The 22,060-nt window shown below is 49.1% G+C and overlaps 12 non-coding genes across 12 annotated transcripts; 4 read left to right on the forward strand and 8 right to left on the reverse strand.

The window, feature by feature from the left end:
- Positions 1-898: 898 nt before the first annotated feature.
- Positions 899-970, reverse strand: Trnaq-uug. Its single transcript has one exon. It is a non-coding gene; the product is annotated as a tRNA-Gln (tRNA).
- A 557-nt stretch (positions 971-1,527) lies between these two features.
- Trnap-ugg lies at positions 1,528-1,599 on the forward strand. Its single transcript has one exon. It is a non-coding gene; the product is annotated as a tRNA-Pro (tRNA).
- A 7,297-nt stretch (positions 1,600-8,896) lies between these two features.
- On the forward strand, positions 8,897-8,968 carry Trnap-ugg. The gene has a single exon. It is a non-coding gene; the product is annotated as a tRNA-Pro (tRNA).
- A 507-nt stretch (positions 8,969-9,475) lies between these two features.
- Positions 9,476-9,547, reverse strand: Trnaq-uug. The gene has a single exon. It is a non-coding gene; the product is annotated as a tRNA-Gln (tRNA).
- Positions 9,548-9,783: 236 nt separating this feature from the next.
- On the reverse strand, positions 9,784-9,855 carry Trnaq-uug. Its single transcript has one exon. It is a non-coding gene; the product is annotated as a tRNA-Gln (tRNA).
- Positions 9,856-10,089: 234 nt separating this feature from the next.
- Positions 10,090-10,161, reverse strand: Trnaq-uug. The gene has a single exon. It is a non-coding gene; the product is annotated as a tRNA-Gln (tRNA).
- A 557-nt stretch (positions 10,162-10,718) lies between these two features.
- On the forward strand, positions 10,719-10,790 carry Trnap-ugg. The gene has a single exon. It is a non-coding gene; the product is annotated as a tRNA-Pro (tRNA).
- A 7,287-nt stretch (positions 10,791-18,077) lies between these two features.
- Trnap-ugg lies at positions 18,078-18,149 on the forward strand. The gene has a single exon. It is a non-coding gene; the product is annotated as a tRNA-Pro (tRNA).
- Positions 18,150-18,656: 507 nt separating this feature from the next.
- On the reverse strand, positions 18,657-18,728 carry Trnaq-uug. Its single transcript has one exon. It is a non-coding gene; the product is annotated as a tRNA-Gln (tRNA).
- Positions 18,729-18,964: 236 nt separating this feature from the next.
- On the reverse strand, positions 18,965-19,036 carry Trnaq-uug. The gene has a single exon. It is a non-coding gene; the product is annotated as a tRNA-Gln (tRNA).
- A 234-nt stretch (positions 19,037-19,270) lies between these two features.
- On the reverse strand, positions 19,271-19,342 carry Trnaq-uug. Its single transcript has one exon. It is a non-coding gene; the product is annotated as a tRNA-Gln (tRNA).
- A 2,344-nt stretch (positions 19,343-21,686) lies between these two features.
- On the reverse strand, positions 21,687-21,758 carry Trnaq-uug. The gene has a single exon. It is a non-coding gene; the product is annotated as a tRNA-Gln (tRNA).
- Positions 21,759-22,060: the final 302 nt, after the last annotated feature.

The raw sequence follows: 22,060 nt of genomic DNA on the forward strand, positions 1-22,060 counted from the left end.
TGATCTCACTTCGTGAGAGGGGAGACATTCTCGCTAGCTCTTAGTTATTTTGCCTTCCTGCCAAGCTTTTACCTGTTTGGATAGACAACGCATAAATAAGCCCCGTGTCCACATATCAGTATCATGAGACTCCGAACCAAGGACAATTACTACGTATTGGTGCCACTGTGCTTCAGTGCAGGGAGGAGGAGACGTCATGGCCAGGCCTCGGGATTCGACCCCTGCCCAACGCGCCTCCACCGAGCTGCACTGGGTCATTAAAATGGTTTAACACAAAAACAAAAAAAAGTGGTTAACGCGAAAAAAAAGAAAAAAAATGTCGTAGAGAAAAAAAAAGGGGTATGATTCCTGCTTTGGGTGCAGGAGGTCCCGGGTTCAAATCCCGGACAGGCCCTACTTTTCACTTTCGCGACAACCCAGCACTACGATAAACTTGCGAGTCTCTGAAAGTAAGCCATGCAGCAGGACAAACTGCATGTCGGGCCACCGGCCCATGAGACTCTCAGGTGCGTCGTATGGAAAGCAATCTACGTGGCAGGACTAAGCCGTCTCCGCTTACTTATATCTATACGTAAAGACTGGCACGTACAACGATTCTATTCGTTCCCCAGCAACTAGTACATCGCATGCAAGTTTGGTAAATGCATGCGCATGCAGCACCCAAAACGGTGAGATGTCTTTCCTGCGGGGAGGAACAGCTGAGGTCGTCTTCTCGCAGTTGAACCCCTTACGTCCCGTTATTAATCCTAGTAGCAAAAGCATAAGCATTTGGAGCGCTCCCCATTCACGTGTGGACTGCTATTAACATTTTGCATTTCATCCTAGTTAAATTTCTGCATATACAATTCCAACCGCCGGCTCGTACACATTTCTAGAAACGATCGCAAAACACAGCGTCAGGCTCCACCGAGACTCGAACTCGGATCGCTGGATTCAAAGTGCAGAGTGCTAACCATTACACCATGGAACCGGATGCCTGTAGCGCTCTTAAATTCAGTGGTATCATGGAATTAAGCCGATAAGATGCGATGTTATTACACGTATGGTCCTCAGGAAGTGTTTGCGTGGCTAATGAAGCAACCAAGTAGGCTGGAAGTGGAAGGAGCACCTTCGAATGTAGCGAGAATTCTTGCCAGTATTCGTACATGAAGTGATGTCGAAGGATCAGGTAATCAAAATCGCGAAAAAGCCACTTTCGTATGGCGGATGCTTTGTGCTGGAAGCAGCCTAGCTATGAAAACAGCTATGGACACAGAGTACTGTCGAAAACTGCGTGCTGACACAGAACGCTACGTAGTGTGCGGATTGTTCGTGTCACGATAACATTTGCACTTCACACGGTCGAAATACTGTCACACAACTCAAGCAGCTCTTTCAGCATTCACATACACTGGTGTTCAGCACAGCGCATGTTGTAGGTGTCAGATTAAGAAACCTCTTTGAGAATATGGTCCAGCTAGGATGCTGCAGCTAGCAAGTGCGGCAAGATCTCAGTAGGTGGCGGCGTGCAGACTTGCTTACTTGTGCGGCCTGTTGGTCTAAGGGTATGATTCCTGCTTTGGGTGCAGGAGGTCCCGGGTTCAAATCCCGGACAGGCCCTACTTTTCACTTTCGCGACAACCCAGCACTACGATAAACTTGCGAGTCTCTGAAAGTAAGCCATGCAGCAGGACAAACTGCATGTCGGGCCACCGGCCCATGAGACTCTCAGGTGCGTCGTATGGAAAGCAATCTACGTGGCAGGATTAAGCCGTCTCCGCTTACTTATATCTATACGTAAAGACTGGCACGTACAACGATTCTATTCGTTCCCCAGCAACTAGTACATCGCATGCAAGTTTGGTAAATGCATGCGCATGCAGCACCCAAAACGGTGAGATGTCTTTCCTGCGGGGAGGAACAGCAGAGGTCGTCTTCTCGCAGTTGAACCCCTTACGTCCCGTTATTAATCCTAGTAGCAAAAGCATAAGCATTTGGACCGCTCCCCATTCACGTGTGGACTGCTATTAACATTTTGCATTTTTTTTTTAGGGCCTTTTTCCCTCCCCTTCAGCCCGACCTGACGCTCACCAAAATCGCCTTCCGCGGCGTCGGCTTCTTCTGCCTTGAAGTTTAGTTATGGATTTTCTCCGTTTGATCGTAGTTAAAGGCTCCTTGCCAATTAAAATCAATGAACTCCAGCCGAGAGAAATAAAATGGTGCCGTGAAGGTGAAGACATCGGAGTGCAAGTGAAAAGTAATGGTCTCCAGTAAAGAATAGTATGACCAAGGGTCTTGTTGGATCAAGGAACCTCTATTGTTCCATAAGATTAAGATTCTTTCTTATGAAATTAAAGCGGCTCTCCGCCGGGTGAAAAAAAAAAAAAAAAAAAAAAAAAAAAAAAAAAAAAAAAAAAAGGTGCATTCAAAAGTAATAATAAATCAAAGAAAGATAAATTGATGAATGTGGTAGTACTGGACTCGGAGTGTCCACGGTGGGAATGTCGCGTGGTGACTGCGTCAAGGTTTGTCTTCTCGTGAAGTAGATATCTCATTTTCCGTGTCGGATCTTGACACTTTCACTCCTAGAGTTCCTCCAAGGTTGTTATCCCAAAGTGTCGTCTCATAACTTTGATGCAGTCACTCGCGGAATGCGGCCGTGCCGTCGTGGGCCTGTTCGTAAACGTGCAATCAGAGGGGTGTTCACATACCCATCACCATAATTTGTAACATATTTCCATACGTGTCTGCATAATCCCTGTGTCGCATGATCAGTGCGTGTTGATATTCCAAGTACGCGAGGTAGTCATCAAGTGATGCACGGCGATTGTTGATGAAAAAGGCAATGGTGTGGCCTAACATCCATATGGCCGCGTTGTGTTTCCTGCGTGGACATCGTATTTTTTGCGGACGGAGCAATTCCATTGGATCCACGTGTTGTGGTACAGTACGGTCGATGATTGCTAAGTTCCTCCGCATGTGAGCGACGATCGGCCCTGTGGTACTACAGGTTAACCGGTGGGCCATAGTGTCCACATAGCCGCATAAGTCGCAGTTCGGCGTGGGGCTGAGGTGGATATTGTGCAATTTTGCATTGGTAGGCACCTTGTCGTTGACAACTAAGTACCATGCGGATGCGACCCTTGAAGGCAATACGTGACTATGGACAGTTCTCCAGACTGTATTCCACTGGATTTGCGGGTATTTTTGTGTTATTCTGTTGGTTCTGCCGTCGGTTGTAAGGAAGCTATATATCTTGGTGTTGGTATACGGTGGATGGATGCCCTCTGCGTAACGAATGTAACTAAATTCACTGTAATATAGTCGGATGTGGCGAAAGGTCATCGGTATCGTGGCCTCATTGATAGGTGGACTTAGACTGCATGGCCTCCAGCTTGAGAGGATGGTCCTCGTGAAACTCGATGTAGCTTGCTTAACAATTTTCTGCATGCGGTTAATTAATAATGTCCGGCATTTGTGTTTGGTACTAATGAGACCAAGTCCCCCTCTCGACGATGGTAGGGTTAATGTGTCAAAGCTGACTTTAAATATATGTCTCCGTAGCACGTACCAACAGAATGCTTTTTGTATACTGGCTGCGAGGTGATCGGAAACCGGTAAAATTTGAGCTAAATAATACATACGGCTCGCTATAGATATGCGAACTGTATGAACTTTCTGCAAGAGATCCAGTTCCCTATCAGAATAAATACAGGTTGTTGCTCGAACCTTGTGCAACATATCTGTCCAATTTTTGGTGGCCATAACATCAGGGACCGCACACCAATAAACGCCAAGAGATTTGTGTTGGTCTTTCGTTGCACACCAATCGATATGGGTGACATCACCGATTCCGCACCCGACGTGTAGCGACGTCGTCTTCCTTTTGTTGAGCTTCGCGCCGGTGACCGCATTGAAGGTGTTGACAATGTGTCCTATCTCCAGAAGATTAGCCTCTGAAGTTACACCTAAGCAGACGTCATCAGCGTAAGCAATACATGCCATCTTCTGCATGCCAATGGGGATTCCTCTGGACCTCTGAATTATGGTCATAAGCAGAGGCTCGACAGCGATGGCATACAACGCCATCGATAACGGGCAGCCTTGTCGGATTGATCGTCTGATCGTTATTGCGTCCGTTAAGTGACCATTGACAATTACACGAGACGTGGCGTTGGAAATTAATTGATGTAGCAGAGTGACGAAACGGCAGCCAAAACCCATCTTCAGCAGTGCCTTAGTCAGGTATTCGTGACTGATGCGGTCATACGCTTTTTCAAAATCGAGAAAAAGCAACGCCCCAGGCTCTTGAGTGTGCGCTAATGTGCATATCACTTCCCTGAGATCGCAGGCAGCTGATACTATGCTTCGGCCAGGTACCGCTCCATATTGATGGTTTCCAAGGAGTTTGTTCAGTACCGGTTGCATGCGCTGCTTCACTGCCCTCGTTATGATTTTAAAATCCGAGTTGAGTAGCGTAATCGGTCTGAGACCTTGGATCTTCCGACTGTTGCCTGGTTTCGGCAAAAGTACAATAAAGCCTTCCCTCAATTCGTTTGGAACAGAATCAAGTCTCCACATCTCATTAGCTACACTCCTGGAAATGGAAAAAAGAACACATTGACACCGGTGTGTCAGACCCACCATACTTGCTCCGGACCCTGCGAGAGGGCTGTACAAGCATTGATCACACGCACGGCACAGCGGACACACCAGGAACCGCGGTGTTGGCCGTCGAATGGCGCTAGCTGCGCAGCATTTGTGCACCGCCGCCGTCGGTGTCAGCCAGTTTGCCGTGGCATACGGAGCTCCATCGCAGTCTTTAACACTGGTAGCATGCCGCGACAGCGTGGACGTGAACCGTATGGGCAGTTGACGGACTTTGAGCGAGGGCGTATAGTGGGCATGCGGGAGGCCGGGTGGACGTACCGCCGAATTGCTCAACACGTGGGGCGTGAGGTCTCCACAGTACATCGATGTTGTCGCCAGTGGTCGGCGGAAGGTGCACGTGCCCGTCGACCTGGGACCGGACCGCAGCGACGCACGGATGCACGCCAAGACCGTAGGATCCTACGCAGTGCCGTAGGGGACCGCACCGCCACTTCCCAGCAAATTAGGGACACTGTTGCTCCTGGGGTATCGGCGAGGACCATTCGCAACCGTCTCCATGAAGCTGGGCTACGGTCCCGCACACCGTTAGGCCGTCTTCCTCTCACACCGCAACATCGTGCAGCCCGCCTCCAGTGGTGTCGCGACAGGCGTGAATGGAGGGACGAATGGAGACGTGTCGTCTTCAGCGATGAGAGTCGCTTCTGGCTTGGTGCCAATGATGGTCGTATGCATGTTTGGCGCCGTGCAGGTGAGCGCCACAATCAGGACTGCATACGACCGAGGCACACAGGGCCAACACCCGGCATCATGGTGTGGGGAGCGATCTCCTACACTGGCCGTACTCCACTGGTGATCGTCGAGGGGACACTGAATAGTGCACGGTACATCCAAACCGTCATCGAACCCATCGTTCTACCATTCCCAGACCGGCAAGGGAACTTGCTGTTCCAACACGACAATGCACGTCCGCATGTATCCCGTGCCACCCAACGTGCTCTAGAAGGTGTAAGTCAACTACCCTGGCCAGCAAGATCTCTGGATCTGTCCCCCATTGAGCATGTTTGGGACTGGATGAAGCGTCGTCTCACGCGGTCTGCACGTCCAGCACGAACGCTGGTCCAACTGAGGCGCCAGGTGGAAATGGCATGGCAAGCCGTTCCACAGGACTACATCCAGCATCTCTACGATCGTCTCCATGGGAGAATAGCAGTCTGCATTGCTGCGAAAGGTGGATATACACTGTACGAGTGCCGACATTGTGCATGCTCTGTTGCCTGTGTCTATATGCCTGTGGTTCTGTCAGTGTGATCATGTGATGTATCTGACCCCAGGAATGTGTCAATAAAGTTTCCCCTTCCTGGGACAATGAATTCATGGTGTTCTTATTTCAATTTCCAGGAGTGTATTTGGAGAAACGTTGGAGCCAGGATGTCCCAATAGTGCTGATAAAATTCTGCGCCGAGACCGTCGGGGCCAGGGGATTTCCGTTTTGCAGCGCTGAAGACCGCCTGTTTTAAGTCTTCTGCACTGAAAGCCGCCTCTATAGTTTCAATGTCCTCGTGTGATAAGACAGAAGGGATGTCCCTGAGGACTTCGTCGCATAGAGCGTCGTCAACCTCTTGTCTGTTATACAGGTCACTGAAGTAGCGGTATATATGCAATGCGATGTCCCGTTGTTTAGTAAAGACAGTTCTCGCTCCATCTTCCACTTCTTCAATTAGCTTGGCTTTCTCTCGCCGCAGAGTGCGTAAGGTATGGTAGAGGGAAGCCGTCTCATCTGCCGCGATGTCCTTGGGCTGTGACCTACGTATGGTGACTTCCATTTGCTGGCGATAGAGAGTCATAATCTTAGCTTTACATTTCTTGATGCGGCAGTAGGTGTCAACGGCTGTGATGTCAGCGCCATGGTATAATTCCCGAAGACCAGAAAAATAAAATTCTATTGTCTGCCTATGCCAGTACGACTTCTGATACGCATAGCGTTTAATCGTTGTCCGAAGCTTAGGTTTTGCACTATGGAGCCACCATTCGGTGATAGACCTATACCTGGTTTGCGTGCGTTGTAGTTGCCCCCACACCTGTGTTATCTCTTCGTCCAGCTCTCTGTCTTGCAACAGGCCAACATTCAGTTTCCAATAACCCCTTCCACGAGTTACTTGTGGGCGTTGGAGGTTTACATAGCATTGGTGTACGCTATGGTCTGAAAAGCTGATGGGGGCGATATCACTGTTGGCTACCCTACGACCAAGAGCGGGGGAGACATAAATCCGGTCGATCCTGCTGGCAGAGTTATTGGTAATGTGCGTGTATGCTACGCGATCGCCGTGTATAAGTTCCCAGCTGTCTAGTAGCTTCAGTCCTTGCACAAGACAGTCGAGCTCCGTGCACTTATTAAAGTTGGGCGTTTGATCCTTTGGTGAAAGAACGCAGTTAAAATCTCCGCCTAAAATACAGTTCTCAGCATGTCCACCAATTAAAAAGGGGATATCGTTTTTATAAAAGGAGGACCGCTCCTGTCGGCGGTTGCTGCCGGATGGTGCATATAAGTTGACAATCTGAATACCGTTAACTATACATGCGATGCCTCTGCCATTAATGAGCCGTACTACATTTGAGTGGGGGATGCCATCTCGTAATAAAATTGCGGTCCCAGTATGGTCTTCTTTGCTAATATTTACTATAGTGGTAAAACCAGCTACTGTCGGTTCCACGCAAACTTCCTGTAGTAACCCAATGTCCACGTTCGTTCGGCGGATGAAGTCGGTAAACGCTCGAAGTTTTACATCGGTCTGGATTCTGTTCATGTTAATGGTCGTCAGATTATACGTAAAGATTTCAGTCATTGAGGCAGAAATTGCGCAGCTGGGAAAGACCATCACCTCTATGCATACACATACACACACCACTACAGCACTACAAACACCTATAAGGGGCCCTCGTTGCGGTCTGTCTCATCGTCCGAACCCCACGAAGGTCCCGGAGGTTGCTGCCGGCCGTCGTCAGATTCCATAGGTACTACTCCGTCGGGTGGGGGCGATTCTGGAGCAGCAGATTGGCTGGTTTTTAATTTTGCAGCCACCTGTTGCGCCACGGGCTTCAACTGTTTTGCAGTCTGTGTAGCACCGTCGCGAGCAACGCGAGGTTTCTTTTTATCAGGTGACACTCTGCGTTTGGCATCTTTTGGTGCATCGCAATCTGCCTTTTTAGCTTTCCGGGAACCTGAAGCTGCATGCGGTAGGTTGGTACTTAATTGGCTATCAGGGGAATCTGCAAGAACTGTGACAGTTTCAGCAGGCAGTAATGTCACCTGTCGGGTGTTCACGCAGTCGGAATGCCAAGGGTCACTTGAAGGAACGTCGGTGACGGAGCGGATGTTGTCCGACAGCTCAAGGGAAGTGTCTTCTTTCGCCGTTGCGGGTTCATCTACATTTGGGGGAGGGATAGATTCCTTTGCAGCTTCGCCCTCGACAGAACATGGTTCAGGAATGATGGGTGATTCCGTGTTGATATTATGACCTGCCGGAGCGTCGGACATTTCCACGTCACGGGAATGTGTGACGGCAGATGTGTCGTGCGCGGCACTGTACATCGCGGCATCACCAGAGCTACGACTAACCTAAGGACAGCACATAACACCCAGTCATCACGAGGCAGAGAAAATCCCTGGCCCCGCCGGGAATCGAACCCGGGAACCCGGGCGTGGGAAGCGAGAACGCTACCGCACGAAAACTAGCTGCGGACGTGGAACCGGTTGCCTGTAGCGCTCTTAAATTCAGTGGTATCATGTAATTAAGCCGATAAGATGCGATGTTATTACACGTATGGTCCTCAGGAAGTGTTTGCGTGGCTAATGAAGCAACCAAGTAGGCTGGAAGTGGAAGGAGCACCTTCGAATGTAGCGAGAATTCTTGCCAGTATTCGTACATGAAGTGATGTCGACGGATCAGGTAATCAAAATCGCGAAACAGCCACTTTCGTATGGCGGATGCTTTGTGCTGGAAGCAGCCTAGCTATGAAAACAGCTATGGACACAGAGTACTGTCGAAAACTGCGAGCTGACACAGAACGCTACGTAGTGGGCGGATTGTTCGTGACACGATAACATTTGCACTTCACACGGTCGAAATACTGTCACACAACTCAAGCAGCTCTTTCAGCATTCACATACACTGGTGTTCAGCACAGCGCATGTTGTAGGTGTCAGATTAAGAAACCTCTTTGAGAATATGGTCCAGCTAGGATGCTGCAACTAGCAAGTGCGGCAAGATCTCAGTAGGTGGCGGGGTGCAGACTTGCTTACTTGTGCGGCCTGTTGGTCTAGGGGTATGATTCCTGCTTTGGGTGCAGGAGGTCCCGGGTTCAAATCCCGGACAGGCCCTACTTTTCACTTTCGCGACAACCCAGCACTACGATAAACTTGCGAGTCTCTGAAAGTAAGCCATGCAGCAGGACAAACTGCATGTCGGGCCACCGGCCCATGAGACTCTCAGGTGCGTCTTATGGAAAGCAATCTACGTGGCAGGATTAAGCCGTCTCCGCTTACTTATATCTATACGTAAAGACTGGCACGTACAACGATTCTATTCGTTCCCCAGGAACTAGTACATCGCATGCAAGTTTGGTAAATGCATGCGCATGCAGCACCCAAAACGGTGAGATGTCTTTCCTGCGGGGAGGAACAGCTGAGGTCGTCTTCTCGCAGTTGAACCCCTTACGTCCCGTTATTAATCCTAGTAGCAAAAACATAAGCATTTGGAGCGCTCCCCATTCGCGTGTGGACTGCTATTAACATTTTGCATCTCATGATCCTAGTTAAATTTCTGCATATACAATTCCAACCACCGGCTCGTACACATTTCTAGAAACGATCGCAAAACACAGCGTCAGGTTCCACCGAGACTCGAACTCGGATCGCTGGATTCAAAGTCCAGAGTGCTAACCATTACACCATGGAACCGGATGCCTGTAGCGCTCTTCAATTCAGTGGTATCAAGTAATTAAGCCGATAAGATGCGATGTTATTACACGTATGGTCCTCAGGAAGTGTTTGCGTGGCTAATGAAGCAACCAAGTAGGCTGGAAGTGGAAGGCTATTCACATTTTGCATTTCATGATCCTAGTTAAATTTCTGCATATACAATTCCAACCACCGCCTCGTACACATTTCTAGAAACGATCGCAAAACACAGCGTCAGGTTCCACCGAGACTCGAACTCGGATCGCTGGATTCAAAGTCCAGAGTGCTAACCATTACACCATGGAACCGGATGCCTGTAGCGCTCTTAAATTCAGTGGTATCATGTAATTAGGCCGATAAGATGCGATGTTATTACACGTATGGTCCTCAGGAAGTGTTTGCGTGGCATTTGGAGCGCTCCCCATTCACGTGTGGACTGCTATTAACATTTTGCATTTCATGATCCTAGTTAAATTTCTGCATATACAATTCCAACCACCGCCTCGTACACATTTTTAGAAACGATCGCAAAACACAGCGTCAGGTTCCACCGAGACTCGAACTCGGATTGCTGGATTCAAAGTCCAGAGTGCTAACCATTACACCATGGAACCGGATGCCTGTACCGCTCTTAAATTCAGTGGTATCGTGTAATTAAGCCGATAAGATGCGATGTTATTACACGTATGGTCCTCAGGAAGTGTTTGCGTGGCTAATGAAGCAACCAAGTAGGCTGGAAGTGGAAGGAGCACCTCCGAATGTAGCGAGAATTCTTGCCAATAGTCGTACATGAAGTGATGTCGAAGGATCAGGTAATCAAAATCGCGAAACAGCCACTTTCGTATGGCGGATGCTTTGTGCTGGAAGCAGCCTAGCTATGAAAACAGCTATGGACACAGAGTGCTGTCGAAAACTGCGTGCTGACACAGAACGCTACGTAGTGGGCGGATTGTTCGTGTCACGATAACATTTGCACTTCACACGGTCGAAATACTGTCACACAACTCAAGCAGCTCTTTCAGCATTCACATACACTGGTGTTCAGCACAGCGCATGTTGTAGGTGTCAGATTAAGAAACCTCTTTGAGAATATGGTCCAGCTAGGATGCTGCAGCTAGCAAGTGCGGCAAGATCTCAGTAGGTGGCGGCGTGCAGACTTGCTTACTTGTGCGGCCTGTTGGTCTAAGGGTATGATTCCTGCTTTGGGTGCAGGAGGTCCCGGGTTCAAATCCCGGACAGGCCCTACTTTTCACTTTCGCGGCAACCCAGCACTACGATAAACTTGCGAGTCTCTGAAAGTAAGCCATGCAGCAGGACAAACTGCATGTCGGGCCACCGGCCCATGAGACTCTCAGGTGCGTCGTATGGAAAGCAATCTACGTGGCAGGATTAAGCCGTCTCCGCTTACTTATATCTATACGTAAAGACTGGCACGTACAACGATTCTATTCGTTCCCCAGCAACTAGTACATCGCATGCAAGTTTGGTAAATGCATGCGCATGCAGCACCCAAAACGGTGAGATGTCTTTCCTGCGGGGAGGAACAGCAGAGGTCGTCTTCTCGCAGTTGAACCCCTTACGTCCCGTTATTAATCCTAGTAGCAAAAGCATAAGCATTTGGACCGCTCCCCATTCACGTGTGGACTGCTATTAACATTTTGCATTTTTTTTTTAGGGCCTTTTTCCCTCCCCTTCAGCCCGACCTGACGCTCACCAAAATCGCCTTCCGCGGCGTCGGCTTCTTCTGCCTTGAAGTTTAGTTATGGATTTTCTCCGTTTGATCGTAGTTAAAGGCTCCTTGCCAATTAAAATCAATGAACTCCAGCCGAGAGAAATAAAATGGTGCCGTGAAGGTGAAGACATCGGAGTGCAAGTGAAAAGTAATGGTCTCCAGTAAAGAATAGTATGACCAAGGGTCTTGTTGGATCAAGGAACCTCTATTGTTCCATAAGATTAAGATTCTTTCTTATGAAATTAAAGCGGCTCTCCGCCGGGTGAAAAAAAAAAAAAAAAAAAAAAAAAAAAAAAAAAGGTGCATTCAAAAGTAATAATAAATCAAAGAAAGATAAATTGATGAATGTGGTAGTACTGGACTCGGAGTGTCCACGGTGGGAATGTCGCGTGGTGACTGCGTCAAGGTTTGTCTTCTCGTGAAGTAGATATCTCATTTTCCGTGTCGGATCTTGACACTTTCACTCCTAGAGTTCCTCCAAGGTTGTTATCCCAAAGTGTCGTCTCATAACTTTGATGCAGTCACTCGCGGAATGCGGCCGTGCCGTCGTGGGCCTGTTCGTAAACGTGCAATCAGAGGGGTGTTCACATACCCATCACCATAATTTGTAACATATTTCCATACGTGTCTGCATAATCCCTGTGTCGCATGATCAGTGCGTGTTGATATTCCAAGTACGCGAGGTAGTCATCAAGTGATGCACGGCGATTGTTGATGAAAAAGGCAATGGTGTGCCCTAACATCCATATGGCCGCGTTGTGTTTCCTGCGTGGACATCGTATTTTTTGCGGACGGAGCAATTCCATTGGATCCACGTGTTGTGGTACAGTACGGTCGATGATTGCTAAGTTCCTCCGCATGTGAGCGACGATCGGCCCTGCGGTACTACAGGTTAACCGGTGGGCCATAGTGTCCACATAGCCGCATAAGTCGCAGTTCGGCGTGGGGCTGAGGTGGATATTGTGCAATTTTGCATTGGTAGGCACCTTGTCGTTGACAACTAAGTACCATGCGGATGCGACCCTTGAAGGCAATACGTGACTATGGACAGTTCTCCAGACTGTATTCCACTGGATTTGCGGGTATTTTTGTGTTATTCTGTTGGTTCTGCCGTCGGTTGTAAGGAAGCTATATATCTTGGTGTTGGTATACGGTGGATGGATGCCCTCTGCGTAACGAATGTAACTAAATTCACTGTAATATAGTCGGATGTGGCGAAAGGTCATCGGTATCGTGGCCTCATTGATAGGTGGACTTAGACTGCATGGCCTCCAGCTTGAGAGGATGGTCCTCGTGAAACTCGATGTAGCTTGCTTAACAATTTTCTGCATGCGGTTAATTAATAATGTCCGGCATTTGTGTTTGGTACTAATGAGACCAAGTCCCCCTCTCGACGATGGTAGGGTTAATGTGTCAAAGCTGACTTTAAATATATGTCTCCGTAGCACGTACCAACAGAATGCTTTTTGTATACTGGCTGCGAGGTGATCGGAAACCGGTAAAATTTGAGCTAAATAATACATACGGCTCGCTATAGATATGCGAACTGTATGAACTTTCTGCAAGAGATCCAGTTCCCTATCAGAATAAATACAGGTTGTTGCTCGAACCTTGTGCAACATATCTGTCCAATTTTTGGTGGCCATAACATCAGGGACCGCACACCAATAAACGCCAAGAGATTTGTGTTGGTCTTTCGTTGCACACCAATCGATATGGGTGACATCACCGATTCCGCACCCGACGTGTAGCGACGTCGTCTTCCTTTTGTTGAGCTTCGCGCCGGTGACCGCATTGAAGGTGTTGACAATGTGTCCTATCTCCAGAAGATTAGCCTCTGAAGTTACACCTAAGCAGACGTCATCAGCGTAAGCAATACATGCCATCTTCTGCATGCCAATGGGGATTCCTCTGGACCTCTGAATTATGGTCATAAGCAGAGGCTCGACAGCGATGGCATACAACGCCATCGATAACGGGCAGCCTTGTCGGATTGATCGTCTGATCGTTATTGCGTCCGTTAAGTGACCATTGACAATTACACGAGACGTGGCGTTGGAAATTAATTGATGTAGCAGAGTGACGAAACGGCAGCCAAAACCCATCTTCAGCAGTGCCTTAGTCAGGTATTCGTGACTGATGCGGTCATACGCTTTTTCAAAATCGAGAAAAAGCAACGCCCCAGGCTCTTGAGTGTGCGCTAATGTGCATATCACTTCCCTGAGATCGCAGGCAGCTGATACTATGCTTCGGCCAGGTACCGCTCCATATTGATGGTTTCCAAGGAGTTTGTTCAGTACCGGTTGCATGCGCTGCTTCACTGCCCTCGTTATGATTTTAAAATCCGAGTTGAGTAGCGTAATCGGTCTGAGACCTTGGATCTTCCGACTGTTGCCTGGTTTCGGCAAAAGTACAATAAAGCCTTCCCTCAATTCGTTTGGAACAGAATCAAGTCTCCACATCTCATTAGCTACACTCCTGGAAATGGAAAAAAGAACACATTGACACCGGTGTGTCAGACCCACCATACTTGCTCCGGACCCTGCGAGAGGGCTGTACAAGCATTGATCACACGCACGGCACAGCGGACACACCAGGAACCGCGGTGTTGGCCGTCGAATGGCGCTAGCTGCGCAGCATTTGTGCACCGCCGCCGTCGGTGTCAGCCAGTTTGCCGTGGCATACGGAGCTCCATCGCAGTCTTTAACACTGGTAGCATGCCGCGACAGCGTGGACGTGAACCGTATGGGCAGTTGACGGACTTTGAGCGAGGGCGTATAGTGGGCATGCGGGAGGCCGGGTGGACGTACCGCCGAATTGCTCAACACGTGGGGCGTGAGGTCTCCACAGTACATCGATGTTGTCGCCAGTGGTCGGCGGAAGGTGCACGTGCCCGTCGACCTGGGACCGGACCGCAGCGACGCACGGATGCACGCCAAGACCGTAGGATCCTACGCAGTGCCGTAGGGGACCGCACCGCCACTTCCCAGCAAATTAGGGACACTGTTGCTCCTGGGGTATCGGCGAGGACCATTCGCAACCGTCTCCATGAAGCTGGGCTACGGTCCCGCACACCGTTAGGCCGTCTTCCTCTCACACCGCAACATCGTGCAGCCCGCCTCCAGTGGTGTCGCGACAGGCGTGAATGGAGGGACGAATGGAGACGTGTCGTCTTCAGCGATGAGAGTCGCTTCTGCCTTGGTGCCAATGATGGTCGTATGCATGTTTGGCGCCGTGCAGGTGAGCGCCACAATCAGGACTGCATACGACCGAGGCACACAGGGCCAACACCCGGCATCATGGTGTGGGGAGCGATCTCCTACACTGGCCGTACTCCACTGGTGATCGTCGAGGGGACACTGAATAGTGCACGGTACATCCAAACCGTCATCGAACCCATCGTTCTACCATTCCCAGACCGGCAAGGGAACTTGCTGTTCCAACACGACAATGCACGTCCGCATGTATCCCGTGCCACCCAACGTGCTCTAGAAGGTGTAAGTCAACTACCCTGGCCAGCAAGATCTCCGGATCTGTCCCCCATTGAGCATGTTTGGGACTGGATGAAGCGTCGTCTCACGCGGTCTGCACGTCCAGCACGAACGCTGGTCCAACTGAGGCGCCAGGTGGAAATGGCATGGCAAGCCGTTCCACAGGACTACATCCAGCATCTCTACGATCGTCTCCATGGGAGAATAGCAGTCTGCATTGCTGCGAAAGGTGGATATACACTGTACGAGTGCCGACATTGTGCATGCTCTGTTGCCTGTGTCTATATGCCTGTGGTTCTGTCAGTGTGATCATGTGATGTATCTGACCCCAGGAATGTGTCAATAAAGTTTCCCCTTCCTGGGACAATGAATTCATGGTGTTCTTATTTCAATTTCCAGGAGTGTATTTGGAGAAACGTTGGAGCCAGGATGTCCCAATAGTGCTGATAAAATTCTGCGCCGAGACCGTCGGGGCCAGGGGATTTCCGTTTTGCAGCGCTGAAGACCGCCTGTTTTAAGTCTTCTGCACTGAAAGCCGCCTCTATAGTTTCAATGTCCTCGTGTGATAAGACAGAAGGGATGTCCCTGAGGACTTCGTCGCAGAGAGCGTCGTCAACCTCTTGTCTGTTATACAGGTCACTGAAGTAGCGGTATATATGCAATGCGATGTCCCGTTGTTTAGTAAAGACAGTTCTCGCTCCATCTTCCACTTCTTCAATTAGCTTGGCTTTCTCTCGCCGCAGAGTGCGTAAGGTATGGTAGAGGGAAGCCGTCTCATCTGCCGCGATGTCCTTGGGCTGTGACCTACGTATGGTGACTTCCATTTGCTGGCGATAGAGAGTCATAATCTTAGCTTTACATTTCTTGATGCGGCAGTAGGTGTCAACGGCTGTGATGTCAGCGCCATGGTATAATTCCCGAAGACCAGAAAAATAAAATTCTATTGTCTGCCTATGCCAGTACGACTTCTGATACGCATAGCGTTTAATCGTTGTCCGAAGCTTAGGTTTTGCACTATGGAGCCACCATTCGGTGATAGACCTATACCTGGTTTGCGTGCGTTGTAGTTGCCCCCACACCTGTGTTATCTCTTCGTCCAGCTCTCTGTCTTGCAACAGGCCAACATTCAGTTTCCAATAACCCCTTCCACGAGTTACTTGTGGGCGTTGGAGGTTTACATAGCATTGGTGTACGCTATGGTCTGAAAAGCTGATGGGGGCGATATCACTGTTGGCTACCCTACGACCAAGAGCGGGGGAGACATAAATCCGGTCGATCCTGCTGGCAGAGTTATTGGTAATGTGCGTGTATGCTACGCGATCGCCGTGTATAAGTTCCCAGCTGTCTAGTAGCTTCAGTCCTTGCACAAGACAGTCGAGCTCCGTGCACTTATTAAAGTTGGGCGTTTGATCCTTTGGTGAAAGAACGCAGTTAAAATCTCCGCCTAAAATACAGTTCTCAGCATGTCCACCAATTAAAAAGGGGATATCGTTTTTATAAAAGGAGGACCGCTCCTGTCGGCGGTTGCTGCCGGATGGTGCATATAAGTTGACAATCTGAATACCGTTAACTATACATGCGATGCCTCTGCCATTAATGAGCCGTACTACATTTGAGTGGGGGATGCCATCTCGTAATAAAATTGCGGTCCCAGTATGGTCTTCTTTGCTAATATTTACTATAGTGGTAAAACCAGCTACTGTCGGTTCCACGCAAACTTCCTGTAGTAACCCAATGTCCACGTTCGTTCGGCGGATGAAGTCGGTAAACGCTCGAAGTTTTACATCGGTCTGGATTCTGTTCATGTTAATGGTCGTCAGATTATACGTAAAGATTTCAGTCATTGAGGCAGAAATTGCGCAGCTGGGAAAGACCATCACCTCTATGCATACACATACACACACCACTACAGCACTACAAACACCTATAAGGGGCCCTCGTTGCGGTCTGTCTCATCGTCCGAACCCCACGAAGGTCCCGGAGGTTGCTGCCGGCCGTCGTCAGATTCCATAGGTACTACTCCGTCGGGTGGGGGCGATTCTGGAGCAGCAGATTGGCTGGTTTTTAATTTTGCAGCCACCTGTTGCGCCACGGGCTTCAACTGTTTTGCAGTCTGTGTAGCACCGTCGCGAGCAACGCGAGGTTTCTTTTTATCAGGTGACACTCTGCGTTTGGCATCTTTTGGTGCATCGCAATCTGCCTTTTTAGCTTTCCGGGAACCTGAAGCTGCATGCGGTAGGTTGGTACTTAATTGGCTATCAGGGGAATCTGCAAGAACTGTGACAGTTTCAGCAGGCAGTAATGTCACCTGTCGGGTGTTCACGCAGTCGGAATGCCAAGGGTCACTTGAAGGAACGTCGGTGACGGAGCGGATGTTGTCCGACAGCTCAAGGGAAGTGTCTTCTTTCGCCGTTGCGGGTTCATCTACATTTGGGGGAGGGATAGATTCCTTTGCAGCTTCGCCCTCGACAGAACATGGTTCAGGAATGATGGGTGATTCCGTGTTGATATTATGACCTGCCGGAGCGTCGGACATTTCCACGTCACGGGAATGTGTGACGGCAGATGTGTCGTGCGCGGCACTGTACATCGCGGCATCACCAGAGCTACGACTAACCTAAGGACAGCACATAACACCCAGTCATCACGAGGCAGAGAAAATCCCTGGCCCCGCCGGGAATCGAACCCGGGAACCCGGGCGTGGGAAGCGAGAACGCTACCGCACGACCACTAGCTGCGGACGTGGAACCGGTTGCCTGTAGCGCTCTTAAATTCAGTGGTATCATGTAATTAAGCCGATAAGATGCGATGTTATTACACGTATGGTCCTCAGGAAGTGTTTGCGTGGCTAATGAAGCAACCAAGTAGGCTGGAAGTGGAAGGAGCACCTTCGAATGTAGCGAGAATTCTTGCCAGTATTCGTACATGAAGTGATGTCGACGGATCAGGTAATCAAAATCGCGAAACAGCCACTTTCGTATGGCGGATGCTTTGTGCTGGAAGCAGCCTAGCTATGAAAACAGCTATGGACACAGAGTACTGTCGAAAACTGCGAGCTGACACAGAACGCTACGTAGTGGGCGGATTGTTCGTGACACGATAACATTTGCACTTCACACGGTCGAAATACTGTCACACAACTCAAGCAGCTCTTTCAGCATTCACATACACTGGTGTTCAGCACAGCGCATGTTGTAGGTGTCAGATTAAGAAACCTCTTTGAGAATATGGTCCAGCTAGGATGCTGCAACTAGCAAGTGCGGCAAGATCTCAGTAGGTGGCGGGGTGCAGACTTGCTTACTTGTGCGGCCTGTTGGTCTAGGGGTATGATTCCTGCTTTGGGTGCAGGAGGTCCCGGGTTCAAATCCCGGACAGGCCCTACTTTTCACTTTCGCGACAACCCAGCACTACGATAAACTTGCGAGTCTCTGAAAGTAAGCCATGCAGCAGGACAAACTGCCTGTCGGGCCACCGGCCCATGAGACTCTCAGGTGCGTCTTATGGAAAGCAATCTACGTGGCAGGATTAAGCCGTCTCCGCTTACTTATATCTATACGTAAAGACTGGCACGTACAACGATTCTATTCGTTCCCCAGGAACTAGTACATCGCATGCAAGTTTGGTAAATGCATGCGCATGCAGCACCCAAAACGGTGAGATGTCTTTCCTGCGGGGAGGTACAGCTGAGGTCGTCTTCTCACAGTTGAACCCCTTACGTCCCGTTATTAATCCTAGTAGCAAAAGCATAAGCATTTGGAGCGCTCCCCATTCGCGTGTGGACTGCTATTAACATTTTGCATTTCATGATCCTAGTTAAATTTCTGCATATACAATTCCAACCACCGGCTCGTACACATTTCTAGAAACGATCGCAAAACACAGCGTCAGGTTCCACCGAGACTCGAACTCGGATCGCTGGATTCAAAGTCCAGAGTGCTAACCATTACACCATGGAACCGGATGCCTGTAGCGCTCTTCAATTCAGTGGTATCAAGTAATTAAGGCGATAAGATGCGATGTTATTACACGTATGGTCCTCAGGAAGTGTTTGCGTGGCTAATGAAGCAACCAAGTAGGCTGGAAGTGGAAGGCTATTCACATTTTGCATTTCATGATCCTAGTTAAATTTCTGCATATACAATTCCAACCACCGCCTCGTACACATTTCTAGAAACGATCGCAAAACACAGCGTCAGGTTCCACCGAGACTCGAACTCGGATCGCTGGATTCAAAGTCCAGAGTGCTAACCATTACACCATGGAACCGGATGCCCGTAGCGCTCTTAAATTCAGTGGTATCATGTAATTAGGCCGGTAAGATGCGATGTTATTACACGTATGGTCCTCAGGAAGTGTTTGCGTGGCATTTGGAGCGCTCCCCATTCACGTGTGGACTGCTATTAACATTTTGCATTTCATGATCCTAGTTAAATTTCTGCATATACAATTCCAACCACCGGCTCGTACACATTTCTAGAAACGATCGCAAAACACAGCGTCAGGTTCCACCGAGACTCGAACGCGGATCGCTGGATTCAAAGTCCAGAGTGCTAACCATTACACCATGGAACCGCATGCCTGTAGCGCTCTTAAATTCAGTGGTATCGTGTAATTAAGCCGATAAGATGCGATGTTATTACACGTATGGTCCTCAGGAAGTGTTTGCGTGGCTAATGAAGCAACCAAGTAGGCTGGAAGTGGAAGGAGCACCTCCGAATGTAGCGAGAATTCTTGCCATTAGTCGTACATGAAGTGATGTCGAAGGATCAGGTAATCAAAATCGCGAAACAGCCACTTTCGTATGGCGGATGCTTTGTGCTGGAAGCAGCCTAGCTATGAAAACAGCTATGGACACAGAGTACTGTCGAAAACTGCGTGCTGACACAGAACGCTACGTAGTGGGCGGATTGTTCGTGTCACGATAACATTTGCACTTCACACGGTCGAAATACTGTCACACAACTCAAGCAGCTCTTTCAGCATTCACATACACTGGTGTTCAGCACAGCGCATGTTGTAGGTGTCAGATTAAGAAACCTCTTTGAGAATATGGTCCAGCTAGGATGCTGCAACTAGCAAGTGCGGCAAGATCTCAGTAGGTGGCGGGGTGCAGACTTGCTTACTTGTGCGCCCTGTTGGTCTAGGGGTATGATTCCTGCTTTGGGTGCAGGAGGTCCCGTGTTCAAATCCCGGACAGGCCCTACTTTTCACTTTCGCGACAACCCAGCACTACGATAAACTTCCGAGTCTCTGAAAGTAAGCCACGCAGCAGGACAAACTGCATGTCGGGCCACCGGCCCATGAGACTCTCAGGTGCGTCTTATGGAAAGCAATCTACGTGGCAGGATTATGCCGTCTCCGCTTACTTATATCTATACGTAAAGACTGGCACGTACAACGATTCTATTCGTTCCCCAGGAACTAGTACATCGCATGCAAGTTTGGTAAATGCATGCGCATGCAGCACCCAAAACGGTGAGATGTCTTTACTGCGGGGAGGAACAGCTGAGGTCGTCTACTCGCAGTTGAACCCCTTGCGTCCCGTTATTAATCCTAGTAGCAAAAGCATAAGCATTTGGAGCGCTCCCCATTCACGTGTGGACTGCTATTAACATTTTGCATCTCATGATCCTAGTTAAATTTCTGCATATACAATTCCAACCACCGGCTCGTACACATTTCTAGAAACGATCGCAAAACACAGCGTCAGGTTCCACCGAGACTCGAACTCGGATCGCTGGATTTAAAGTCCAGAGTGCTAACCATTACACCATGGAACCGGATGCCTGTAGCGCTCTTAAATTCAGTGGTATCGTGTAATTAAGCCGATAAGATGCGATGTTATTACACGTATGGTCCTCAGGAAGTGTTTGCGTGGCTAATGAAGCAACCAAGTAGGCTGGAAGTGGAAGGAGCACCTCCGAATGTAGCGAGAATTCTTGCCATTAGTCGTACATGAAGTGATGTCGAAGGATCAGGTAATCAAAATCGCGAAACAGACACTTTCGTATGGCGGATGCTTTGTGCTGGAAGCAGCCTAGCTATGAAAACAGCTATGGACACAGAGTACTGTCGAAAACTGCGTGCTGACACAGAACGCTACGTAGTGGGCGGATTGTTCGTGTCACGATAACATTTGCACTTCACACGGTCGAAATACTGTCACACAACTCAAGCAGCTCTTTCAGCATTCACATACACTGGTGTTCAGCACAGCGCATGTTGTAGGTGTCAGATTAAGAAACCTCTTTGAGAATATGGTCCAGCTAGGATGCTGCAACTAGCAAGTGCGGCAAGATCTCAGTAGGTGGCGGGGTGCAGACTTGCTTACTTGTGCGCCCTGTTGGTCTAGGGGTATGATTCCTGCTTTGGGTGCAGGAGGTCCCGTGTTCAAATCCCGGACAGGCCCTACTTTTCACTTTCGCGACAACCCAGCACTACGATATACTTCCGAGTCTCTGAAAGTAAGCCACGCAGCAGGACAAACTGCATGTCGGGCCACCGGCCCATGAGACTCTCAGGTGCGTCTTATGAAAAGCAATCTACGTGGCAGGATTATGCCGTCTCCGCTTACTTATATCTATACGTAAAGACTGGCACGTACAACGATTCTATTCGTTCCCCAGGAACTAGTACATCGCATGCAAGTTTGGTAAATGCATGCGCATGCAGCACCCAAAACGGTGAGATGTCTTTCCTGCGGGGAGGAACAGCTGAGGTCGTCTACTCGCAGTTGAACCCCTTACGTCCCGTTATTAATCCTAGTAGCAAAAGCATAAGCATTTGGAGCGCTCCCCACTCACGTGTGGACTGCTATTAACACTTTGCATTTCATGATCCTAGTTAAATTTCTGCATATGCAATTCCAACCACCGCCTCGTACACATTTCTAGAAACGATCGCAAAACACAGCGTCAGGTTCCACCGAGACTCGAACGCGGATCGCTGGATTCAAAGTCCAGAGTGCTAACCATTACACCATGGAACCGGATGCCTGTAGCGCTCTTAAATTCAGTGGTATCATGTAATTAAGCCGATAAGATGCGATGTTATTACACGTATGGTCCTCAGGAAGTGTTTGCGTGGCGTTTGGAGCGCTCCCCATTCACGTGTGGACTGCTATTAACATTTTGCATTTCATGATCCTAGTTAAATTTCTGCATATACAATTCCAACCACCGCCTCGTACACATTTCTAGAAACGATCGCAAAACACAGCGTCAGGTTCCACCGAGACTCGAACTCGGATCGCTTTTTTTTTTTTAAATTCGGTTCCGGTACCAGGAATCG

This window comes from Schistocerca americana, chromosome 2 (assembly GCF_021461395.2).
Source record: "Schistocerca americana isolate TAMUIC-IGC-003095 chromosome 2, iqSchAmer2.1, whole genome shotgun sequence".
NCBI classification, from domain to species: domain Eukaryota; kingdom Metazoa; phylum Arthropoda; class Insecta; order Orthoptera; family Acrididae; genus Schistocerca; species Schistocerca americana.